The sequence below is a fragment of the Mastigoproctus giganteus genome, chromosome 11, assembly GCF_048544385.1.
Source record: "Mastigoproctus giganteus isolate SK-2022 chromosome 11, ASM4854438v1, whole genome shotgun sequence".
NCBI lineage: Eukaryota > Metazoa > Arthropoda > Arachnida > Uropygi > Thelyphonidae > Mastigoproctus > Mastigoproctus giganteus.
The window spans coordinates 120,341,871-120,365,872 of record NC_143585.1 but is presented as its reverse complement, the minus strand read 5'-3'; the positions used below and the strand labels follow the sequence as shown (position 1 = coordinate 120,365,872).

The 24,002-nt window shown below is 37.2% G+C and overlaps 1 protein-coding gene across 1 annotated transcript in view; it reads left to right on the top strand.

The window, feature by feature from the left end:
* LOC150078390 (vesicular integral-membrane protein VIP36-like) overlaps nt 1-24,002 on the top strand; it is a 163,907-nt gene that overhangs the window by 34,270 nt on the left and 105,635 nt on the right. The gene's annotated exons all lie outside the window — the stretch shown is intronic.

Sequence of the window (24,002 nt, the reverse complement as noted above, 5' to 3'; positions counted from 1 at the left end):
GCGCCAACAACTACCAAAAAAAAAAAAAAAAAAAAAACCAAACACTCTTCAGTTTTCTTTTATAGAAACCTTTACAGTTGACTTACTTTGGAATAAAAAAAAAAAAAAAAAAACTATGCTCTAGTAACATTTTACCAATTACCATTTTGCTGCCGTTTTACCAATTACCATTTTGCTGCCGTTTTACCAATTACAGGTCAACCATCACTAATCCGGTTCCACCGCTAATTCGGACATAATTTCTGCGAACGTGATTTCAAATTTCCTGGATCGGTGCTCCAACCTACTGCTATTGTTTTGGTGGCATTGGTTTCAGCATCAGCTGTTGGCACGAACTTGTAAACACTGGCAAGCCATTCCCACTTGTTTTTCTGCATTTATTATTATAACCTGCTCACATTTAGCCCCAGCCATGGTTCCAATGCATAAAGGAAGTGCCTCTCATGCTGTAAGGCACCTCCGTAGCCAGGTGGGCAGGAGCAGCAGTGCGTTCACACGCTTCTTGATTAGACCGGGGTTCGAGCCTGTGCCCACCAAATACGGAGGATGCAGAAAGGTCAGGGAATGACCACCGCATATCCCCGGAGCAATATGGCCTTAGTTGCTAATGCTCCTAAAAACCAAATAACAAACGAACATGGTGTAAAGCGCAAACACCGTACATTGTCCATAACAGATAAAGTTGAACTTCTGAAAAAACGTGACAGTGTTTTGTAAATTATTTTTTATGTCACATATATGTGGCCAACGTGGCCACATATATGCAACATAAAAAAAAAGACTTTTTTTTTTTTTATATTTTAAGCGAAAAAACAACAACATTGGCATTATAATGTTTATTTTAGAATTACTAATCAAATTATTTCCTAAATATTTTTTGGCCCCTGGGGAATTTTTTTCTTCAACTAGCTTGGCAGTCAATGTGTTAAAGGTAGAAGGAGGCGGTTAGCTGTTAGGTAAAATATATGTGCTAAAATAACCACCGGTGATCCGGCAATCCACAAGTCCCAATGCTGCCGGATTAGTGATGTTCGGCCGTACCACTTATGCTGCTGCAGCCTAATTTAGACACACTAAATTGTTTACAGTTTGGTCCAAGCTTGGTTTGATCCAATACAGTTTCCCCCTAGTCCTAGTTAGGGCATGTAGAACTGTCTCTAACTCTTCCCTACAACTTCTATTGGTTCACTACCTTTAGGCTTATATTTAATTTACTGTGAACTTTCCTACTTCATTTGTATGGGCCTCCCTGCAGAATTCAATGGAATTCAAATTGACTTGTCCTCCAGTCCTAAACAAGAAAAACAACAAATTTTAAATATTCTTCATGACCCATTGGCAACTTTGCTGGTCTGATTCTCAAAAATGCTTAATTACAAAATTATTTATTCCTGAAGTTATATTTGTTAATAAAAACACTTGTAAATGATTTTCTTCCAACGTGTCTTCTAGTTTTCTTTTAACAGGACACAGTTCCTTAAATTTTAAACCCGCCTATTTCCATCTTTCCAACTCTGAACTTTGTCTTTGACGAGGATTCTGTCGAGGATTCTACCCACATTCTTTTCTTTTACCCTATTTACAATGAATTTCGATCACAGTAACTGTCTGTTACTGGTCTTGTCACTCCTGGTTAGGAATTAGTCTTCATTTCCTATCCTACATTCTGTCAGAAATTTTCATGCTCTGTCTTTCTTAAAAGACGACAGTTATTGTCTAAATTATAAACCTATTTTATATTATTGATCATTATCTATACTTAACTTAAATTCATTCATAATCTCCAAATTCTTTCAGAACTTCACCAAGCTTCTCCCCTAAATTTAAGGGGATAGAAGGTAGTATATGATGAGAGCCTTGTGAATCAATTCGACCCTGAAGAGATTGTGCAAGACTTGTGGAGTAGAATTTTTCTTGGCATGGTCTGTGCTTTTTAACAGGGGAGATTTCTTCTTCGGGGATGGGATACACTTAAAAAAAAGGGTTCAGGAATATGTGCTGATGCTATCGGGGCAGCGTTAGGTGTATCGGAAAACTACTAGCTTGGATGGGGATATGCAGACTAATAGATTAATAATAGCTGCAGGCAGAAGTAAAGGACTCTTGCACTGCTTTTATTAGAACTTACAGCAGTCTGGAAAGCAAGGTTGGGGAATTTAAGCCCTGCTGTAGGTCGTCAGTGAACAATTAAATACACCGAAAGGACAGAATTCATAGAATACCTGGTTCCTGGGCAACGCAACACTGTCACCCCTCTTGCTAGTGGACGAAACTACCGTTTGGCAGATATATAGTTACACTGCATCACTGCATTCACATAGACGGTAATTCGATGTCAGTATGGATAAATTAGCATTAGCATTAGCAGAGGCATTTGATGCAAGAAAGCAAGCTTATGCAGCATCAGCCAAAAAAAAAAAAAAAAAAAAAACACTTCCACTTCACCCCTCTGTTCGTTCAAAATACCTGTCCAGCTGAGCCTTAAACTTATTTAGGCTATCAACCTCCACCACAAGGGATGGAAGTCTGTTCCACCAACCAACCACCCGCTGGCTAAAGGCAAATGTCATGAGTTAACCAACTTTGAAAGATAGATGATTAGTGGGTGCCCGACACGTGGGTCACTATTACAGAGGCAGTACAGAAATTGCACTATCCCTGTTCAGCAGTATCAAGAGTGTATCGGGAATACACCATTTCCAGAATAACACCTCATCATGGACAGCCCTGTGGGTGAAGAAAGGTGGTGGATAAACGTGGCCATCGACGTCTGTTTCACATTGTTTCAGCCAACAGGAGAGTGACAGTGGCACAAATCACCTCTGACTTCAACGAGGGAGGTGCCAGAAATGTCTCCACCAAGACTATGAGGTGATCATTAGCTGCAGTAGGTTATGGGAGCCACCAACCCACCAGAGTCCCATTGCTAACACCATGACACAAGACTCTATGTCTCAACTGGGCAAAAGAACATTGGCACTGGACCTTAGATGATTGCAGACGGGTCTCCTGATCTTAGGAGTCTGGTTTCCAGTTATTTCGAGCGGACGGGAAGGTGCGTATCTGGTGGAAACTGCACGAAGCTATGCACCCGTTATGTTAACAAGGAACTGTTCAGGCATGTGGATGGTCGGTAATGGTCTGAGGCGTGTTCAGTTGGCACACATTGGGACATCTGGTATGTCCAGATGCATCTCTGAACGGTACAGTTCTGCATCCCTTCGTGGTCGCCATGCACCCACAGGGCAATGGACTCTTCCAGCAGGACTATGTGCCTCCCCACAGAGCCATGGTGACTACAACATGGTTTGAAGAGCATTCTGCAGATTTTCCATCATGGACTGGCCTCCCTGTTCACTGGACATGAATCCTTTGGAGCATATTTGGGGGATGCTGTGGAAAGATCCGTTCAAGCTTTGGATCCTCTACCCAGGAATGCAGCGGAATTATCGACAACAGTGCAGCAAGCATGGATGGAAATACCTGTGGAAAGCTTTCTTTAACTAGTGGACTCAATGCCTCACCGTGTGACTGTCCTTATCCTGCCAGAAGATGGGTTACCTGTTACTAGGTATCACATGATCTCTCCACTCAGCATATGTGGGCTGTGTTAAGGTAACTAAGATTATGAACAGGTGCATGTATACTTGTATGTACACCAATGCTAGGAGCATGGTAAAATAAATTTGATGAACTTCAAATTTATTTTACCATATAAAATTGAAGGAGGTGCATCCAGTTGACATGGGTGGCCAGTACACGTTGAATCAGTTGGTGTGACATAATCACTGGAAAGCAAAAATGTTATAGGTCTAATGTCTCTGATGAGTACAACGAAAAATATTCCAGAGAAACAGGGGGACCAGTAAATCAGAATAGCTTATAATGGGTATTTTAACTTTGCAGATATTGACTGGAACCTGAGGATTGATCACTCACACACTAGCAATACTCTTGTGTATTTATTGGATGACTATTTTCTACAGCAGCATGTTAGAGGGGCAACGAGAGAGAGAGAGAGAGAGAGAGAGAGAGAGAGAGAGAGAGAGAGAGAGAGAGAGAGAGAGAGAGAGGAATACCCTTCAGCTGATTATTAGCAGTGATTATTCATGCATTAACAATATGCAGATAACAGTGGGAAGCATTCAAGGAATTAATCGTGGATGCTACTAAAAGTTTTATACCTATTAAGAAATATTGTTCAAGGTTTAGGCCTAAATGGTTATCAAATGAACTAATGAGACTCATAACAGAGAAGAAAATTGCATGGGATGAATATAAATTATCAAGCGACTCAGAAGCCTATGGCAGATATAAGCTAGTCTGTAATCAGGTCACAAAGGAGGTTAGGCAGGCGAAGGCAGATTACGAGAAATCTTTGGCAAAAGATGCTAAGAAAAACAGCAAGGATTTCTTTACTTATATAAACTCTAAAAGGAAGGAGATGAATCTGATTGGTCCACTTGACGTCGATGGTTCGACTGTTGATGCTCCTGCTCAGATAGCAAACAAACTGAATGAGTATTTTGCATCTACATTCACACATGAGGAATTATTAAGGTTTGAAAATGGCAGAAGGTTATCAAATTATAGCAGGATACTTAATGATTTTGTAATAACTGAGAGCAAAGTGGAGGAGAAATTGTTGAAGTTAAACATAAGAAAAGCACCTGGGGTGGATGGGATCTATCCAGTTATAATAAAGGAGGTGGCAGAGCAACTAAGCAAACCCTTAGCCATAATTATGAGAGCATGCTTGGATTCAGGGGAGGTTCCCATGGACTTCCCCTGAATCCCCAGGGGAGGTCCGTGGGAAATGTATCCCCAATTCACAAAGGGGGATCGAAGGGTGACACGAGTAATTACAGACCAGTTAGTTTAACTTCTGTTCCGGGTAAAATAATGGAGTCACTGGTTAAAGATGCATTGCAGAATCATCTAGACAAGACTGCAGCAATAATTCAGACACAGCATGGGTTTGTTAAGGGAAAGTCTTGTCTGACAAATTTGATAGGATATTATGATGTGGTTACAAAGGAACTGGATGCAAAAAATAATTTTGATATCATATATTTGGATTTTAGGGAAGCTTTTGACACTGTTGCGCAAGGAAGACTATTGTACAAATTGGAGGAGAATGGTATTAAGGGTAAGTTGCTACAATGGATAAAAGGATGGTTAAGTGGGAGAAGACAGAGGGTGGTAATCAATGGGTGTTGCTCTTCGTGGATTAATGTTATTAGTAGAGTTCCACAGGGTTCGGTGTTGGGTCCACTGTTGTTTTGTATATTTATCAATGATATTGATGAAGGTATATCAGGCTTAATGGCGAAGTTGGCAGATGATACAAAGGTTGGCAGGGTTGTTAATGACAGCAGTGGCAGTGTGCTACTGCAACAGGATCTAGATAATTTGGGCAGATGGGCTAAGAAGTGGCAACTGAAGTTTAACCTGGACAAATGCAAAGTACTGTATATGGGTAAAAGTAACCCCAGAGAAACGTACCAACTGTGTGGTACTACACTTAAGGTGGTAGAAAATGAAAAGACCTGGGAGTAATTGTGCAGTCAGATATGAAGTTTTCTGAGCAATGCAGACAGGCTGCCAGGGCAAGTCATGGGGCTTTGTCAATGATATATAGGAATTTTGCTAGCAGGGAAAAGGAGGTGATTGTCCCTCTGTATAAGGCAATGGTCAGGCCACTCCTTGAGTACTGCATACAGGTCTGGAGGCCTCATTTTAGGAAGGATGTAGATTTGCTTGAGCGTGTACAGAGAAGGGCAACAAGATTGGTGAAGGGAATGAAGGGATCCTCATACCAAGAGAGGCTTAAGTTCTGCAAATTGCAGTGGCTGCAGACTAGGCACGTATGCAGTGATCTGATTGAGGTGTATAAGGCCTTGAATGGGTTGAGCATGCTGAATTCTGATGGGATTCTTACACTTGTTCAGATTAAGAACCTAAGGGGGCATAAATTCAAATTAAGAAAGGAAAGATGTAGAATAGATGTGCAGGAAATTTGCCTTTAGCCAGTGGGTGGTTAATTGCTGGAACAAACTTCCATCTGTCGTTGTGGAAGTTGATAGGTTGAATAAATTTAAGGAGGAACTGGACATGCATTTGGAGGGAATGGTGTGATTTTTTTTTTTTTTTTTTGGCTGATGCTGCATAAGCTCATACACTTTCTTTCTTGCATCACATGCCACTACTCCTACTACAGAACCACTGGGTAGTAGGCGATGACAGTGTATCGATGTGGGATTTATTTAAAGATGTGACTACCACAAGGATTAAAGGGTAGGATTTTTGTTTTTTTAATGGTGAGTACAGTGGTCTCAAACAGTTTTTAAATTCTATACAGTGGGACCAAGTGGTGATTTTACCATCAGCAAATTCTAAATGGGAAGCATTCAAGAAATAATCATAGAACTTACTAGGTTTTCATATCAACTAAGAAAATGCTATTCAAGGCTTAGACTTAAATGGATGTGTGATGAACTAATGAGACTTGTGGCAGAGAAGAAAAATGCATGGGATGTGTATAAATTATCAGGTGATATGGAAGCCTATAGTAAACAATAGGCTTCCATATCACTTATTGTATAAGTTAATGGTCAGGCCACGTCTTGAGTACTGCAGCTATATATTGGTGTGGAGCCCTCATTTTAGAAAGGACATAGAACTGAAATGGGTTCAGAGAAGGACAGCGACATTGGTTTTGGGAACAAAGGGGTGCTCTTACCAAGAAAGGCTTCTGTTCTGTAGATTGCAGCATCTGGAGACTAGGCACCTGCAAGGTGATCTGATTGAAGTGTTCAAGGCTTTGAATGGTGTGAGCAAGCTCAGTGCTAATGGCATTTGTCCTCTTGCTCAGACTACACACAAGGAGGCATAAATTCTAATTTCAAATTGAAGGATGGTTACAGAATCGTGTGGAAGTTTGCCTTTATGCAGCAGGTGGTTGATTGCTGGAACAAACCCCCATCTGTTGTTGTGGAAGTGGGTAGTAGTTTGAATAAATGGAAGAAAAACAGCTAGACTAACTTTTGGATGGGTTGGATAGGTGAAATGGCAAATTTTTTTTTTTTTTTTTTTGCTGATGCCATATAAGCTGCTTGCTTTCTTGCATCATAGTTGCTACTAGCCAAGGTCTAGCTCATTACACTAATACTAATTACATTTTTCATGTCTATTGATTATTTATTTAGTAAATGAAAGAGCAACAAAGCTCAGTATGTCCTATGTTATTAATCAAAGTAAAAAATAGAGAGGAATTACCTAATTTTATGCATATAGGATGTTTCTTCACAAACACTCTCCTTGAATTTAAACGAATATTAAAATAACAATATGAATTCTACCACTGGAGGCAACCCATTAGTGAGCCAACGTACCTGGTATCCGTGGTCCGAGAGCTCTAAACCCATCACCAAAATACATCAGAACTCCAACGTATGACAATGAGTGGGAGAAGACATTGTGTATATAAATTAAAAATTAATAAAAATAACTTCAGAAAATCTTAAAATTCTAAAACCTTATTTACTCTCCTTGGATATTATTGAAAGTATATAAGATTTCTTGTATAATAGTTGACTGTAATACAAAGGACATCATCTAGATATCTACCATAATAGGTTATCCTGGAAAGTAAAAGTGATAAATATATTTGACAGGTAAATTTCCACCATGATTCCACTAAGATTTAGACCCATCGGTAATCCAAAAATCTGTTTGTACACCTTGTTTTGAAACGTGATGTAGTTTGCTTCGATTAAAAATTTGATCAAATCAAAAATTACTTCAATAGGAAATTTTGTATGGTTTATTGAGGAGTTTTTACTCAACATTTCATATATGATATCTAGTGTGTACTCAACATTCACCTTGTCGTATAGTGAGATGACATCAAGAGAATATAATAAATCATTCTTTTAACTGTATATGTTTTAAACTATTAAAAAGAGCATCAGAATTTTTTATACCGATTATAGCTTGTTGAAATGGTTTCACTATATTATATAGATGGGTGGCTAAGGACGCGAAAGCTGAGTGCTTTTACGAGATGATTGGATAGATGGGGTAGTTCACTTTATATAGCTTAATTTAACTGAAAAGCATAGGAATATTATGTTCTAGCTTTTAAATCTTTGAGTTGGGCCATAGAAATGTAATTATTCTTTCGGTATAACGTCAACGACTTGTTATATTGGTTTACCAGATTCGAAAACAATTCTGTGCTAATTTCTTCAAAGCATTAGAAATTACGGTATTTAATTTTTGTAATTTATTTTATCAACTACTATCACTGTGTCCCCTTTGTCAGCACATTGTATAATGGTGTTTTTATTTCTTCTGAGGTCATGTAATGCTGAAAGCTCGGTCTTATTAAGTTTAGGAGGTGCAGAATTTCAGGGTTGTTTACCATCTGATTTATCTGCTGAATGATTGTCTTTTTGTGCCATGTTTCGGAGACCAAATTCGACATCTATAATTATCTTTTCTTTGGGGAATGTAATCGAAGGTAAATTGTAATTTAATCCCTTTGATAGGAGTGAGACAGTTTTGAGTCAAATTAAATGAAGAGAGGTTGATTACGTGTGGATAGTCTGGCGTAGACTGAGACCTAAAAGGACGTTCATAATTGATACTATGCAAGTCTCCAAATTTTTGAGATATTGCATTGTTTGATGCGGTGTCGGTTTATGATTTCCGTTGCCAAAGCGGCAAGGTGAAAATTAATAGAGGTCTTTAATGAAATCCAATCATTGGAGTGCAAATATTTCTTTAATTTATTGTGTAATTTTCTAACTTCACAAAGACATTATTGTTTTTTAGAATAACATGATTTCAATGCAAGTTTCATTATTCTAAACGAGGTGGCAAGAGCCAGTTTTCTGATACCTGGTATATTGTGGTTAAAGTTCACAACAGCAAATTTCGAGATAATATTTTGTTTAGGGCAAAATTTTAAAAACGTAATGTGATGTTTCTGAGATGAATATTTTAACGTTAAATTAATGTATTTATGTACCGTGATATTTAAAAAATCTCATGTTGGTGAACAATGTTGAAATTAATTTGTAAAAGAGAAAGAGAGGCAAGAAGCTGCCGTAATGGTCAAGACTGCTGGAAATTGATATAGTTAGTAAATGAAAGAGCAACAAGGTTATGTTATTAATCAATTTTAAAAATAAAGGGAGGAATTACCTAAATATATGCATGTGGGATGTTTCTTCACTAATGCTCTCCCTGAATTTAAATGAATATTAAAATAACAGAATGAATTCTACCCCCGGAGGCAACCATTAGCAATCCAGTGTACCAGGTATCCGTGGTGCTAGAGCTCTAAACCCGTCACCAAAATACATCAGAACTTCAGCGAACGACGAGTGGGAGAAGACATTGTGTCTATAAATTAAAAATGAATAAAAATAACTTTCAAAAATCTTAAAATTCTAAAACCTTATTTACTTTCCTTGATAAGGAAAATTCTAAAACCTTGTAAATAAAGTTTTAGAATTTTAAGGTTTTTGGAAGTTATTTTTATTCACTTTTAATTTATAGGCATGTCTTCTCTCACTCGCTGTCGTTCGTTGGAGTTCTGATGTATTTTAGTGATGGATTTGGAGCTCTCAGACCACGAATACCAGGTACTTTGGATATCACTAATGGGGTGCCTCCGGGGGTAGAATCCATTTCGTTATTTTTATATTCATTTAAATTCAAGGGGAGTGTTAGTGAAGAAATGTCCTACATGCATATATTTAGGTAATTCCTCTCTTTATTTTTAAAATTGATTATTTATAGAGCAGATGGCACAGTATGTTGTTGATATGCCCACCACTGCTGACAAAGAATGTTTGCAAACTTATTTGGACTGTATGATGCAGTTTTTTCACTGGCATACATCACTTAGCATTCAATAAAATTGCCAAACTGTAAGAAATACTGTCACCAGAATTTTAAAAAAAGCATTGTAGCAAGTTGCATTTCAGGAATAAATTCAGTTTTTAGTCCTGTAAATAATAAAAAAAATAATAATAATAATAATAAAAACTGTGGGAGTACAGCTGTAATACAGTTCTTGCAGGATGAAAAAAAATAAATAACTCTCTACCAATAGACTGCTTAGGTAATTTTCAGTAAGAGTCATGGGGATATTCTGCATCCAAAAGTCTACTATACTTTGATGAAAACTTATGTAATGCCTTGCATTACTTTCATAACTACTTTAGTAACAGTGGTGTCCAGCTTTTTTACTGAGGGATGATGACAATTTTTCTATGCTGACATGTACCAATTTCAATTGGCAATAAGAAATGAAGGTTATTTAACTATATGCAAAGGTTTTATCAAAGTTTGTTTGTGTATGCAGGTTTTCCCTTGGAAATTAATATGAAAATTTCAATCCCTTGGATTGAAATTTTTATATTCATTGTATTGATTGCATGCTATTTTTTTAAGAAACAAACTTTTCTTGCTGTTTGCAGCAGGGCTAATATGCAGAAGTTTAAAAAGCGAGAGAATTTCACCAGCAGTGGACCGGGTCAAAATTCTTACTGAGGTAAACTTGTAGCGGCCTCATACTAAGTGTTTATGGCCAAAATCACACCAGCCTCCATCGGTCTCCGGCCCACTGGGATTTCCCCAGTAAGTGTTATGGCCAGTCTGCCCCTGAATTTCACCCTTTAAAGGGGAAGGGGGTGGAATTGTATTCTATTATGTTAAAAGAATTCTGTGTGAACAAAAATGATGAATTTGGACTACCAAAACTAGTAAGTTATTAAATTATCCATAATGAAATCCTTTAAAAAGAAATTTACATTCATTTTTACTAAAGTTAATTATGTGTTTACTAAAAGTTGTGTTATTTATTGAAAGTTACTTGTGTTCTTTGATGAAGGTTAATTAATTGAAACGCAAATATCTATAATGATACTAAAAATACTCCGAGCGAATAAGCAGTTACAGTAAGTTTATTTTCCCAACTTACTGACACTGGCTATACCGACTTGGACACCTCTGTATAGTAGGCACTCTCTTCTGATGTTTACTTTAGAGAAGTTTCATGTAATTATTTTTAAATTTAATTATAATTCAATTAATATTACAATATAACTATAATTATTTTTATGAAAACAAAGGTTTATTTCCCAGTTATGCTTCAGGTGTGGCATTAAGGTTTGCTATTTCTGGTCATGGGATCATTGTATGTTTAACAAGGATGGACATATGATTGTCAGCCAGGAGTGTTATATTTCAGAATGTGTTGTTTCGGATGGTACAACATCCTGACCTCGGAGACAGGATGTTGGAACGTGATGTTTATTTGAGCAGTGCCTGGAACCATATTTTGGGAGGAACTGACTAACCATGTCCAGTAAAGTCACCTGATGAAACACTACTAGATGCTTACTTATGAATAATTGCTAAGGATAAAATTTCTTGTAGATCAATAAAGATGGTTGATAAAGTGAGAAATCAGTGGGTTTTGAGAAGAATAGGAAGAAGTTTGAGTCAAATTATCAGAAGGCAGAACAATTGGATTGGACATATGTTGTAAGGTGAAGGTGTATGGTGGAGGGAAAAGAGGCCCTGAGAGAGACTGAGAAAAGCTATGATAGATGAATTGAGAGGAGTGATGGATATGGGGACATGAAGAGGAGGTCTGAGGATAGGGAGTAGTAGTTGAGTATATGCCTGAACCTATCCTTCGCAGAGCACTAATGATGATGACCAAGAACTATGGTCCTGAGTGTCAAGTGAGCAATCAAAACAAGTTTCAAAGCATCTTTTTTTCTCCAGTGAACTGATTACAAAGAATGTTCAAGCCTTAATTTATATGGTTATTTCATTTCTGCTCTTCCAAGTAAAGAAGTACGCTTTCTAAAAAGAGAGGAAAGCACCTTTTTTCCTGTATGTAGAACTAACCTTAATAACATGCTTAACTCTTATTGCTTAGCCAATGGTAATGCTGCTTCTGTTTCCACATGGCAGGGCCAGGAACCTAGGGAAAAGGTATTATTTAGGGCTAAAAGGAGCAATGATGGATTATGAAAACTATCCTGCACTTGAACCTAAATGCTCATCACAATGTGACTTAAACAAAACAGACCATGACTCATCATTCCAAAAGACCAAAACTATGAAAAGATGAATATCAACAGGAATATCAAACATTCCTTGTTTTACATTCTCTTTCATCCAAATCTGTGAATATTCTTTCACTGTTTCTAATTCAGAAATGTTCAAAAAACATGGATAGTTCACACAAAATACTGAAGAGACTCAGATCTAGAGATTACTCATTGAAAGAGCAAGCCACCAGCATTCTGAAGCTCTGTTTAAGGGGAATTCCAGTACAGGTTATTACCCCTCATGTTACATTAAATACAGGTGACCCCCTGCTTAACGCTGAGAATTCATTCCGGAAAAACAGAGTACTCCGTGAATCAGTGATAAGCAAGCACCGTATTCCCATAAGGTAACGTGTATTTGTGAGTTGCAGTCTATGCCATAGGATATTTCCTAATCAAAAACAAATGGTAGCAAAAAGATGCACAAATGTCTGTCAAAATATTTAATATTCAAAAATATGTACGTATAAAATATTCTACATTTCTTACGTATATAATTATACGAAACTGAAAAATGAATCAATTTTGGGTTGTACTTTGTCCCTCTTCCTCTCGTACAAATATGTAGGAATTCATTTCTTTCTTTAAAATTCTTATTACCTTGGAACTTCATTCCATGTCAGGGTCCTTCTCCCGGAAATAATCACACATTTTTTCAACGTGTTCGGAAGCTTCACTAAGTCCTTTTTGCAGTCAGTGACTTTATCAATTCTTCATCTGTAGGATCTTGTTCATCTTCTCCCTCAATTTCCCACTCTTGTTCTTTTGTCATTTCCATGAGTTCTTCATTAGAGAGGCCATCCCTGTCATTGTCCATCATCTCTTGTACGTCATCATTGTCAGTTTTGTCCAATCCTACTTCTTTTCTGAGCCCAACAATTTACACTTTAACATTCTCAGCTGAATCATCAGGTCCTTGGGAATCCTTTATGCAATCCTTCCAAACTTTCCTCCACACTCCATTCATGGTTTTTTTAAGTCGCTTCATCCCAGGCACTTGAAATGTTGTAGATGGCAGTTTTAATGTTGTCGAATTTCCAAAGCTCCTTTAGGCTCAGTAAATTTTCACCAGTGTTGATGGCTCTAATAGCTTGGGAAAAAATTATGCAGTAAGCTTTAGATGTGGCAATAACACCTTGGTCCATTGGTTGGATCAGAGATGTAGTGTTTGGAGGCATGTAAAATTTTATATGATTGTTCAAGTCTTCTAAGATCTCTTTGCTTGGATGCCCTGGCACATTGTCCATGATCAGAATTGCTTTGTAATCAAGGTTATTTTTCTCATAATATCTTTCCGCTGCGGGACAGAAGAATTCAGAGTACCAATCGATAAAAAGAGACCTGGTTACCCAAACTTTTAGGCGCCTCCGTAGCCAGGAGCAGCAGTGCATAGCACACACTTCTTGATTAGACCAGGGTTCGAGCCCGTGACCACCAAATACGGAGGATGCAGAAAGGTCGGGGAATGACCACCGCATATCCCCGGAGCAATATGCCCTTAGTTGCTAATGCTCCTAAAAACCAAAACAAAAAAAAAATAAATAACCCAAACTTTTTTATTAGCCTTCCAAATTAGAGGTAGGTTTGATTTAGCTACAAAGTACTAACAAAGTCAACCGATCCTTTGCCGATTTAAAGCCTGGCATGTTTTTTTCTTCTTTCGACATGAAACTTCTTTTAGTCATTCGTTTCCAAAAATGACGTTTCATCAATGTTAAAAACTTGTTGAATAGTAAAACATCCCTCTTCGATAATTTTAACAATTTCTTTTTTGAAAGGTTTGGCTCCTTGATCTGCACTTGTGGCTTCTCCTTAGATTGCTACATTGTGTAGCTTATGGCACTTTTTTAAATTATCAAACCAGCCCTTACTAGCATTAAATTGTTCCACATTTTTTTCGAGGTGAGCTTCCTCAAATCTTCATATAGGCCCTTTGCTTTTTCTTTAATAATGGTTGAACTTAACGGAATTCTGCATTGAATATTACCTTCAATAAAATTATTTAGAAGTCTCTCCATTTCAATCATAATAGCCGGTCCAGCCTAAGTCAATATAGTTGCCTGCAGGGAAACGGCTATTATTCTGGCTGCTCAAATTGATTCTTTATTTTTTATAATTGTTTTTACAGTTGAACCTGCCAGTCCTAAATTATTGCACACATCAACTTGTTGTTGACAGCATCGATTCACTTCAAAATGTCTAATTTAATTTTCAAACTCAGTAGTTTTCTTACCTTTGTAGCCTTCGTGCCACGTCCAGATGTTGCTTTTTCATTCTTATCCACCATTATTAACTCTTCGAAAATGTAACTGTGTTGCATTAATTGTGGTACAATGTTTGAATAAGCTGTCTGTTATGGATGATGTCTAACCCTACTGAGTGATGGCTAGGCTTTGTATAAATGCATATAACACAAATATTACAAGCAATACTGCATATTCCTTAACTTGATAATTTTTTCAAATGCTCCTTTTGAATTAGTGCGGGAGAAAATTTCACTGAGTGTGGGAAAATTCTGAAGTCTGCATGCGAAACATTTTAATGATGTTTTGCTATTCATTCTCATGCTATTGACTACATCAGATGAAACGTTTTTGTTAAACTTGCCAAAAATTTAATCTCTTTTACGCTAGTAAAAGAGCGTTATAGTGAGTTGTGACAGTATTATAGTGAGATATGGGTTTTAATATAAGAACAGCATTATAGCAAATCAGCATAAAGAAACCATGTAATAATGGGGGCCTACTGTAGTTCCAGAGGGGTAATTGCAGAGGGAGACCTGTTCAAGAATTAAAATATCAGATGGCTTTTTAAGCAAAATGAATAATGACAAAAAAGACAGTAATCTTGTTCCTGCTAGAAATATTATTCTTACATTTGGTATGCCAACTTTGCTGTCATGTGGCCAGATAGCTCAGTTGCTACATACAATTCTATATACCTAATCCACTTAGATCCTACCAAGTGTGGCGCCTCCGTAGCCAGGTGGGAAGGAGCAGCAGTGCATAGCACACGCTTCTTGATTAGACCGGGGTTCGAGCCCGTCACCACGATGCGGAAAGGTCAGGGAATGACCACCGCATATCCACGGAGCAATATGGCCTTAGTTGCTAATGCTCCTAAAAACCAAATAACTAACAAACAATAACAATCCTACCAAGTGCTAAAAATTTGGTCACTCTCAAACTTATGTCATGGGATAAATCTGCTTGAACTGCACCATCAAAGTATTTTACTCACAATATCTTTTTTTTGATATTGTGAGAAAAAAAAAACCCAAACAGACCACTGAAGAAATGCCACAATGCTCAAATTGTAAAGGCCACTGTCCAGTCCACTCAAGAAACTATGAACACTATAAGGTAGGTAAAGAGATTCAAAAGTACAAAGTTGAAAAAAGGTTATGTATTGAGAAACTAGAGAGCAAACTGTGCTCAGCATGCCAAAACTCACCTGTACTTCAGCAACTCAGAAATACCAATTAATAGCATCGCAAACAGCCATTACTGTGCCTCTCTCTCTCTCTCTCTCTCTCTCTCTCTCTCTCTCTCTCTCTCTCTCTCTCTCTCTCTCTCTCTCTCTCTCTCTCTCTCTCTCTCTCTCTCTGTCAGTCTCTGATTGGGCTTAATCTGTATTTTTGTGATTTGTTGCACATTTCTCGTACAGAATAATGTACAGTGAATCATACTAACAGCACTCTGCTTACTTTTCACCAACTGCTTTTCATAATCTTCCAGCTGTAAAATTGAAAACATCAGCCCCAGCCTTGCTCATCAAATATGGATATTGATGTCAGTACCTTTCAGGTATGGATATTATGGATATTGATGTCAGTACCTTTCAGGTATGGATATTATGGATATTGATGTCAGTACCTTTCAGGTATGGATATTATGGATATTGATGTCAGTATCCATTATCAATATCCATATTTGATTATTGTCATCAAATATGGATGCTGATATCAGTACCTTTCAGGATGAGTCGATCTTAGATCCTCATGCTTAAGGCGACACGGACATTGGATGCCTACCTTCCAAAAAAAATAAAGATGAAACTAGATTTCCAAAAGTAGGCTGGACACAAAAAAAAAAACAAAAAACAAAAATTCCCATACATATTCTCTAAAACCAAATAATGTAGACCATTATACAGTGAAACTATAAAGGTCTATGCAGCAACGTTTATGATATTTATGATCTGATTAAACATTATAACATCTGCTTTAAAAAACAAATCTAATTTAATCAAGTGACCTCTAGTGATTAAAAAAATTATACTATCTACCAACAAGACAAGCTATACAAACTCATCAAGAGGAAGTAGTCATTCTTGTGGGTTTAACCCTTACCAAACACATCCCACTACATACCACATTAGAGACTTTAGTGGTACATGTTGCTATGAATTTATGCTAACTATAGTCTCTGTATCTTTCCCCAGAAAGAATGCACTTTTAAAGAGCTGGAGAATTTCATTGTGCAGCTTCTGTCTGCTTTCTGCCTATTGGGGGGGGGGGGATTTCAACTGGACCATCTTTTGTGGGGTCCCCTCAGTGGATATACGAGGAAAACTCATCAAATCAATCATTGACAGGCAGAATTTTGCATTATTAAAAACTGATGCTAACACTTATATCCACTTTCCTATGGGGACATCTACTGCTATAGCTCTTTCAATCTGTTCCCCAAAACTGTTCCGGTCATTCAAGTGTATGGTAGTTTTAGATAACCCACTCAATAGTGACCAGTACCCAATTACTTGTAAACTACAAACAAAAAAGAACCTCACAGACATGTTGATATCTGATGGAATGATGCATGTCATCGTGCTAAAAAAAAAAAAAAAAAAAAATTCTGTATCAGGTACATAATGTGTCTTACCGCTAGCATATTTAACTTGTTTTATATTTAGGAGTCATAGGCGTTAAAAACATTTAATTTTCAGGTATTAATAAAATTCATGGAAAATAATATAACAATGTTTTTATTTTTTAATAATAATTACATATTGGTTGCTGAAAGTATTGTTCTGTGTTGAGTAGTAGGATATATAGTTTTTACATTGAAGAGGTTTATGACTAAATACATCATCTATAGTTGTTCCATTATGTGTAGTATTTATCGAAAGATCTGATAATAGTCCAAATTGAAGAATGTTTTCATAAATATGCAGAACTCTTTTCCAGCCTCAAAGTTTAATTGTAAAGAAAAAAATTACATTCAATCTGAAAACACTGGGTGACTTGAAACCAGATACGTTTTCGAATTAACACATTTCCCAGTTTCCAAAAGTTTTTTTGTATCTTAAAACCTTAATATTTCTGTTTCTAAATTCCTTAGCTTTCCAGCGATATGCTATATGTCCATATTATCCTGTTTATTGCATGAGAAAATTTCCTTGATCTCTTGTTCATATTTTCCACTATACTGGAAAAACTACTGCAACTTTCAGAGATTTGAAAGTTTTCCCTTTGGTATTAGAGCTAAGATGAAGTGCAGAATTTTATTAAATTTGGTCCAGTCAAAGATAAATTATTGTTGCTGTCATACAAGTATGATTCCAACAATACAAGTTACAATAATTCGCTTCTGGTGGAAACTTAAAACACTTCCGTAATGCTTTTCACATGATGGTTTTTCGTTACAAAATTTTTGGAATAATGCCAGTAATAATGTCAAAAAAAAAAATAAATAAATAAGCAGAATAAAGCAAGAATCTGTTTTTCAAGTATACAACAATTGAGCTTATTTCAAGCTTATTAATTTCAAGAAACTTAAAACTAAGGCATGTTATATGTATGGAAAAAGCAAAACAAAGAATCATCGATCCAGTTTGCTTCCATTATTACAGAGAATACAGAGAGTAGAAAAATCTGGAAGAAAATCAAAAAAACTGAATGGTGAATCCTTCCCAGAATCATCACCTATTTTAAGTTGGAATGGCATAGACTTTTCCTTACCAGTGGAAATTGCAAATGCCCTGACAGAATAGTTTTTTTTAGGTCTCACCCATATCAGCATATGAGTCAGCCTTTAAGCAAGAAAAAGCTATTGCAGAATGGTAGTGGCTTCCGTGGGCAGGACCGGGAGTGCAGTAGCACACGCTCTCTGAGTAGACCGGGGTTCAAGCCCCTGACTGCTGAATACGGTCGATCTGCCAACCTGCACTGGACCAGCGTGGCAGATTATGGTCCATTTCCCTCAGCATGAATTGTTGAGGAGGTTTCCATCCTGCAGTGGGTTGATAATGGCTGCACTTTACTTTTTATTAGCTAAATTTGAATTCATGTCTCTTAAATACAACCAGCTCTAACTCAAAAATTGTAAACAATTTTTGAGCTAGAGGTTATCCTAAACAGATCAGCAAACAGCACACCTGATCCTGATGCAATATTATCTCTTGCTATGGCACCTTGATAAGAAAGCTCTGAATTCATGGCTGATGTATTTTAACCAGATATTCTTAGAAAGTTGCTATCCTTGTTCTTTGCATCACACAGTAGTTGTAGCCTTCCCTAAACCTAGAAAGTCTAGATTCATGTAACTAATGATTTAGTATCTCTTAACAGTTGAAATTATTCACAATCAGGTATGGTAGCTTGAATCTTGGTCAGTGGTGAATCCCTTATGGCTTCTGAAAAAAGGGCGCCTCCGTAGCCAGGTGGGAAGGAGCAGCAGTGCGTAGCACGTGCTTCTTGATTAGACCGGGGTTCGAGCCCGTCACCACTAAATACGGAGTATGCGGAAAGGTCAAGGAATGACCACCGCATATCCCGGAGCAATATGGCCTTAGTTGCTAATGCTCCTAAAAACCAAATAACAAACAAACAAAACAAACAAACTTCTGAAAAAAAAAAAAAAAAAAAAAATCTCAATGCTTAGACCAGAAAGAATTGTGTACATTGTACATTCAAAAGACGTTCTTGGAATCGCACAGTGGTATTTAAATTATTTGTGCTATGGCTGTAAAGTTTCATGGGGTATTAATGTTGGTCTTCGTACACAATCATACCAAGTGGGAACCTGCTCAATCACTTCACTTGTATGTCACAGATGACTGATTGCAGAATGTTGCAGTTCGAACAGCGTGCTAACATCAAGTTCTTTAATCTTGGGAAAAGTGGTTTTAAAATGATTAAACCACTCATAAACAGCAGGTTATGAGTGGTTTAAAAGGTACAGGAAGATGAACCTCATAGTGGATGCTCTTCGATGAAAGTGAAGGAACTTATGAAAAATAGGTAAATGACTGTTGTTGAGATTGATCCTGAAGTTGGACTGTCTGTAGGTTCAGTACACATAATCCTGATGCAAGATTTAGGTATATGTTGCGTGTGCAAAGTTTGTTCCATGCTTTCTGTCAGACAGTCAAATGGACTGTACATCACAGGTGATTCGTTGAAAAAAATCTATGCAGGATCCAAGTTTCTTAAGAAAAGTGGTCACTGGGGATGAGAGTTAGGTGTTTGCCTACAACTGAGACCAAGGTGCATGCCACTCGGAATCATCCGAGTGGCATGCAAAAGTGCCCCCATGTCACAAAAAGTCTTGTGTAACAAAATTCAACGTCAAAGTCATGCTGATCTCTATGCAATCAAGATCAGGACCTTTCTGTATCCTCCATATTTGGTGGTCACGGGCTCGAACCCCGATCTAATCAAGAAGCGTGTGTTACGCATTGCTGCTCCTGCCCACCTGGCTATGGAGGCACCCCCTGTAGTGGAGGTCAACAACTGAAGTTCAAGGCAGAACTATACAAACATTTGGGGTTATTGGGTGGGTGAAGTGGGAAGGGTTTTTTGGCTGATGCTGCATAAGCTTGCTTTCTTGCATGATTTGCCTCTACCAATGCTATTGTGGCATATTTTGCAGTTGCACTCTATGCAATCAAGATGGCTTTGACCTTCTTTAATAATCATTTAAGTTCATAGGTCATAATATATACAGACTCTTTAAGCGTAGTGTTGCCTTGCAAAATAAAACACAGAATTTCCTTCCACTTTTGACACAAGTCAGATTTCTGTTACTTCATCTCAATGAGAATACCCATAGGGAAAAAAAAGCTGATCAATAGCAAGACTATTGAACTGCAGATCAATCCCACTGATTTTGATTCCATTTCTGGATCATTGTTGGATCTCCACAGCTGTGGAGATCTGGACTCTTATTAAACAGACAAGAAAAGTCTTGTTTGTCAGAGCACGAATTGGTGTATGTATTTAATGCATCTTTTTTACTGCTAGCAGAGGATCTGCTGCATTGCTTGCATCAGTGCCTTCCTTACTGTAAAGCATATTCTCACCAAGTGTGCAAATCACAATTGATCTAGAATCTCATCTTTCAGATCACTACTTAACTTACACAAACTTTTGCAACAAAGTCATGCTTATTGGAGATTGGCTAGTTTATTAGTTTTTTTATCTACCTTAAAATGATCAACTTATATGCACTTCTACACCTGTTGGTTCCATATGCTGAACCATCACTGCACAATAACAGGTGCAATTTGGCCATAGTGGCCAGTGCACCATTAAACCCCACTCTACTCCAACAACTACCAAAAACTTTGCAAGATCTGCAGAAAAATATATTGACATAGCATACCAGCAGAGACCATTTGAAAGATGTTTACTAACCTTGAAAAAAGATTAGAATGATGCCTGTTAAATGTAGTCTGTCATCTTGAACACATGCTATTATAAAATGTAATGTACTATGACATAATACACAGCTGCCAACTGACCAGATTTAAAACATAGAATCCCCTCCCACTTTTACTCAGTTTTACCCTTCTCCATCTCTTTTTTTTTGTAAATTTCTGCTTGTTTTTATTAACAAATTGGTCATCTGGTGTGCTGTTGTAATCTAAGTTTACATTGAAAATCTTGTATTCTATTTTTATTGTAAAATCTGAAAAAAGGTAAGTTTGCCTTCTGTACTGTGTGTGTAGATGTGATTTTTCAAGTTTAAGCAGTGGGATGGGAAATGCAGTGTAATCAGACCATTTAAAGACATAATAAAAGCATGCTATACATGGAACAATTACAAAAACAGATGTTGCATTTCATGATGATGATGATGATGCCATCATATGTGTGGAATATTTATTTACATCTTTGGTCATAGAACATAATTTTCCTTTGATTTTTCAGGTACATTGTTCAGAAATGTTTCCTAATAGTGAAATAGCAGAAAAAAAAAAAAACATGGGTATGAAAAAAAAAAGAACAAAAACAACAGGCATTGTAGTGAAATTGCACAGATAGAGAAAGAAGAGACACTAATGTCTCTAAAAGATGGACTATTTTCTGTTGCTGTAGATGGCAGTATAAACAAAATGATTCCAAGCTGTATCCCATTAAAAAAAAAAAAAAAAGTCATCAAATCAAAAGCAACATACTCTATGTCAGTATTGAAAGGTGACTCTACAGAGTACATTATTGGACATCCGAACAAATCTGTCTCGAACCTAATATTGATAATGCACCTGGTATGGTAAGCCAAAAAACTGGAGTAGCTTGGATAAGGTATTAAACAAGGAGATTGAACAATTTAATGGTGGTAGTAGTAGTAGTGGCATGTGATGCAAGAAAGCAAGTGTATGAGCTTATGCAGCATCAGCCAAAAAAAAAAAAAAATCACACCATTCCCTCCAAATGCCTGTCCAGTTCCACCTTAAATTTATTCAACCTCTCAACTTCCACAACAACAGATAAAAGTTTGTTCCAGCAATTAATCACCCGCTGGCTAAAGGCAAATTTCCGCACATCTATAGTACATCTGTCTTTTCTTAATTTGAATTTATGCTCCCTTAGCTTCGTAATCTGAACAAAGTGGAAGGATCCCATCAGAATTCAGTGTGCTCAACTCATTCGAGGCCTTATACACCTCACTCAGATCACCGCGCAGGTGCCAAGTCAAGCCACTGCAATTTGCAGAACTTAAGCCTCTCTTGATAAGAGGATCCCTTCATTCCCCTCACCAATCTTATTACCCTTCTCTGTACATGCTCAAGCAAATCTACATCCTTCCTAAAATGAGGCCTCCAGGCCTGTACGCAGTACTCAAGGCATGGCCTGACCATTGCCTTATACAGAGGGACAATCACCTTTGCCCTGCTAGCAAAATTCCTATATATCATTGACAAAACCCCATGACCTGCCCTGGCAGCCTGTCTGTATTGCTCAGAAAACTTCATATCTGACTGTACAATTACTCCCAGGTCATTTTCATTTTCTACCACCGTAAGTGTAGTACCACACAGTTGGTACGTTTCTCTGGGGTTACTTCTACCCATATGCTTTTTTCAAGGTTAGCAGTACTTTGCATTTGTCAAGCTTAAACTTTAGTTGCCACTTCTTAGCCCATGTGCCCAAATTATCTAGATACTATTGCAGTAGCACACTGTCATTAACAACCCTGCCAACCTTTTTATCATCTGCAAACTTTGACACTAAGCCTGATGGAATTTAGTGGAATTTATTACTATCTAGAAAGAATTGCTAAAAGGAAAATGGATTTGTACAATTCCAACTGATACATTCCATTGAAGTAAAAAAAAAAAAAAAAAAAAATTGTGTATATATGTTGGCTATCTTTGTTTAAATCTGTAACTAGATCTAGAAAAGTAGCATTACTAGAGACTTTTGACAAGTCTGTTTGAAGAAGAGGTTAGAAGTGGTGAGAAATGCAATATTGAATATTGATACTGCAGTATTGAGTTAACCAAATTGAAAAGTACGACAAGCGATCACTAGTAAGTGGCCCCAACTCAGGAAGAACTTATGAGTTGCAAACTTCTAAACAGGCCAAGTAAGCTGATAATTCTAGGTATGTTATCATCACTCATGCAGAAAGTCTATTCATGTTTCTTCTGGCTTGAACAAAGCAATTTCCTTGCTTCTTTTAAATGTTTACCGATATTTAAAAATCTGAACATAGCTTTCCAATCCCAACACACCTCACATCCATGTACTGAGGTCATTACTCCTAGATATGCTAAAGAATGCTATGTGCCAATTTATTTTACCAGTGGTTTTCACATCAGATCTTCCACTCCCATTTTGGAAGTTGATTACTATAGCAGATTGAAACAGGATTGATTCTGACTTAGTCATAGGCATTTCTACTGTCAATGTTGCACAGAGGCCCTTGATTTGGTAGCTGACAAGGCACAAGGAAGTTTGAAATATAAGAAATTATCTTAAGTCATGTTTGGCATTTTAACAATTCCTCATGTGCTGTGAGTGTAAGAGAATTTTAAGCCAGTTTATAAAAACAAAAATTGAGTTCAGATCTTCTTTCTGGTGAAGCTTTGAAAATGCTCCTGATGGTCAAATCTGGACAGCATGGCCATTGTTATGAAAAACAATTTGACTCAGCATTTCTGAAGAGGACAGAGTCTACAACAGTATCTTTCTTGAGGCAATCAAAATCATTTGATCTCTAATAGAATATCCAAACAGAAGTTCACAGACAGAAAAATTTTAGGTAAGTTTAGGTAACAATGTTGTTGTATTTTAATATAAAATATGTATTTTGCCAGTGAAGTTTAATTTCTAGTGCAGTGCTGACTTTAATCTCCTGCTTTTTCTGAAAATTCTCCTGTTTTTTTGGAAGCACTCCTACTTTTTGCGAAAATCTGTTTCTGCCCAGAAACTTCCTGTTTTCCTGCTGATAGTTTTTTGAAATTAAAGGTTGGTAGGGTGTGATACTATAAAGCCGAATAAAGTTATTGTTGTTACTGGATTTTAAGAGCATTGGCAATTAAAGCCATGCTGCTCAGCGTATATTGTCTGTAAATTGTGTGTTCTGAGGTCCATTTTGTGTTTTGCTGGACAAAAAAACCCGAGTTTCTGGG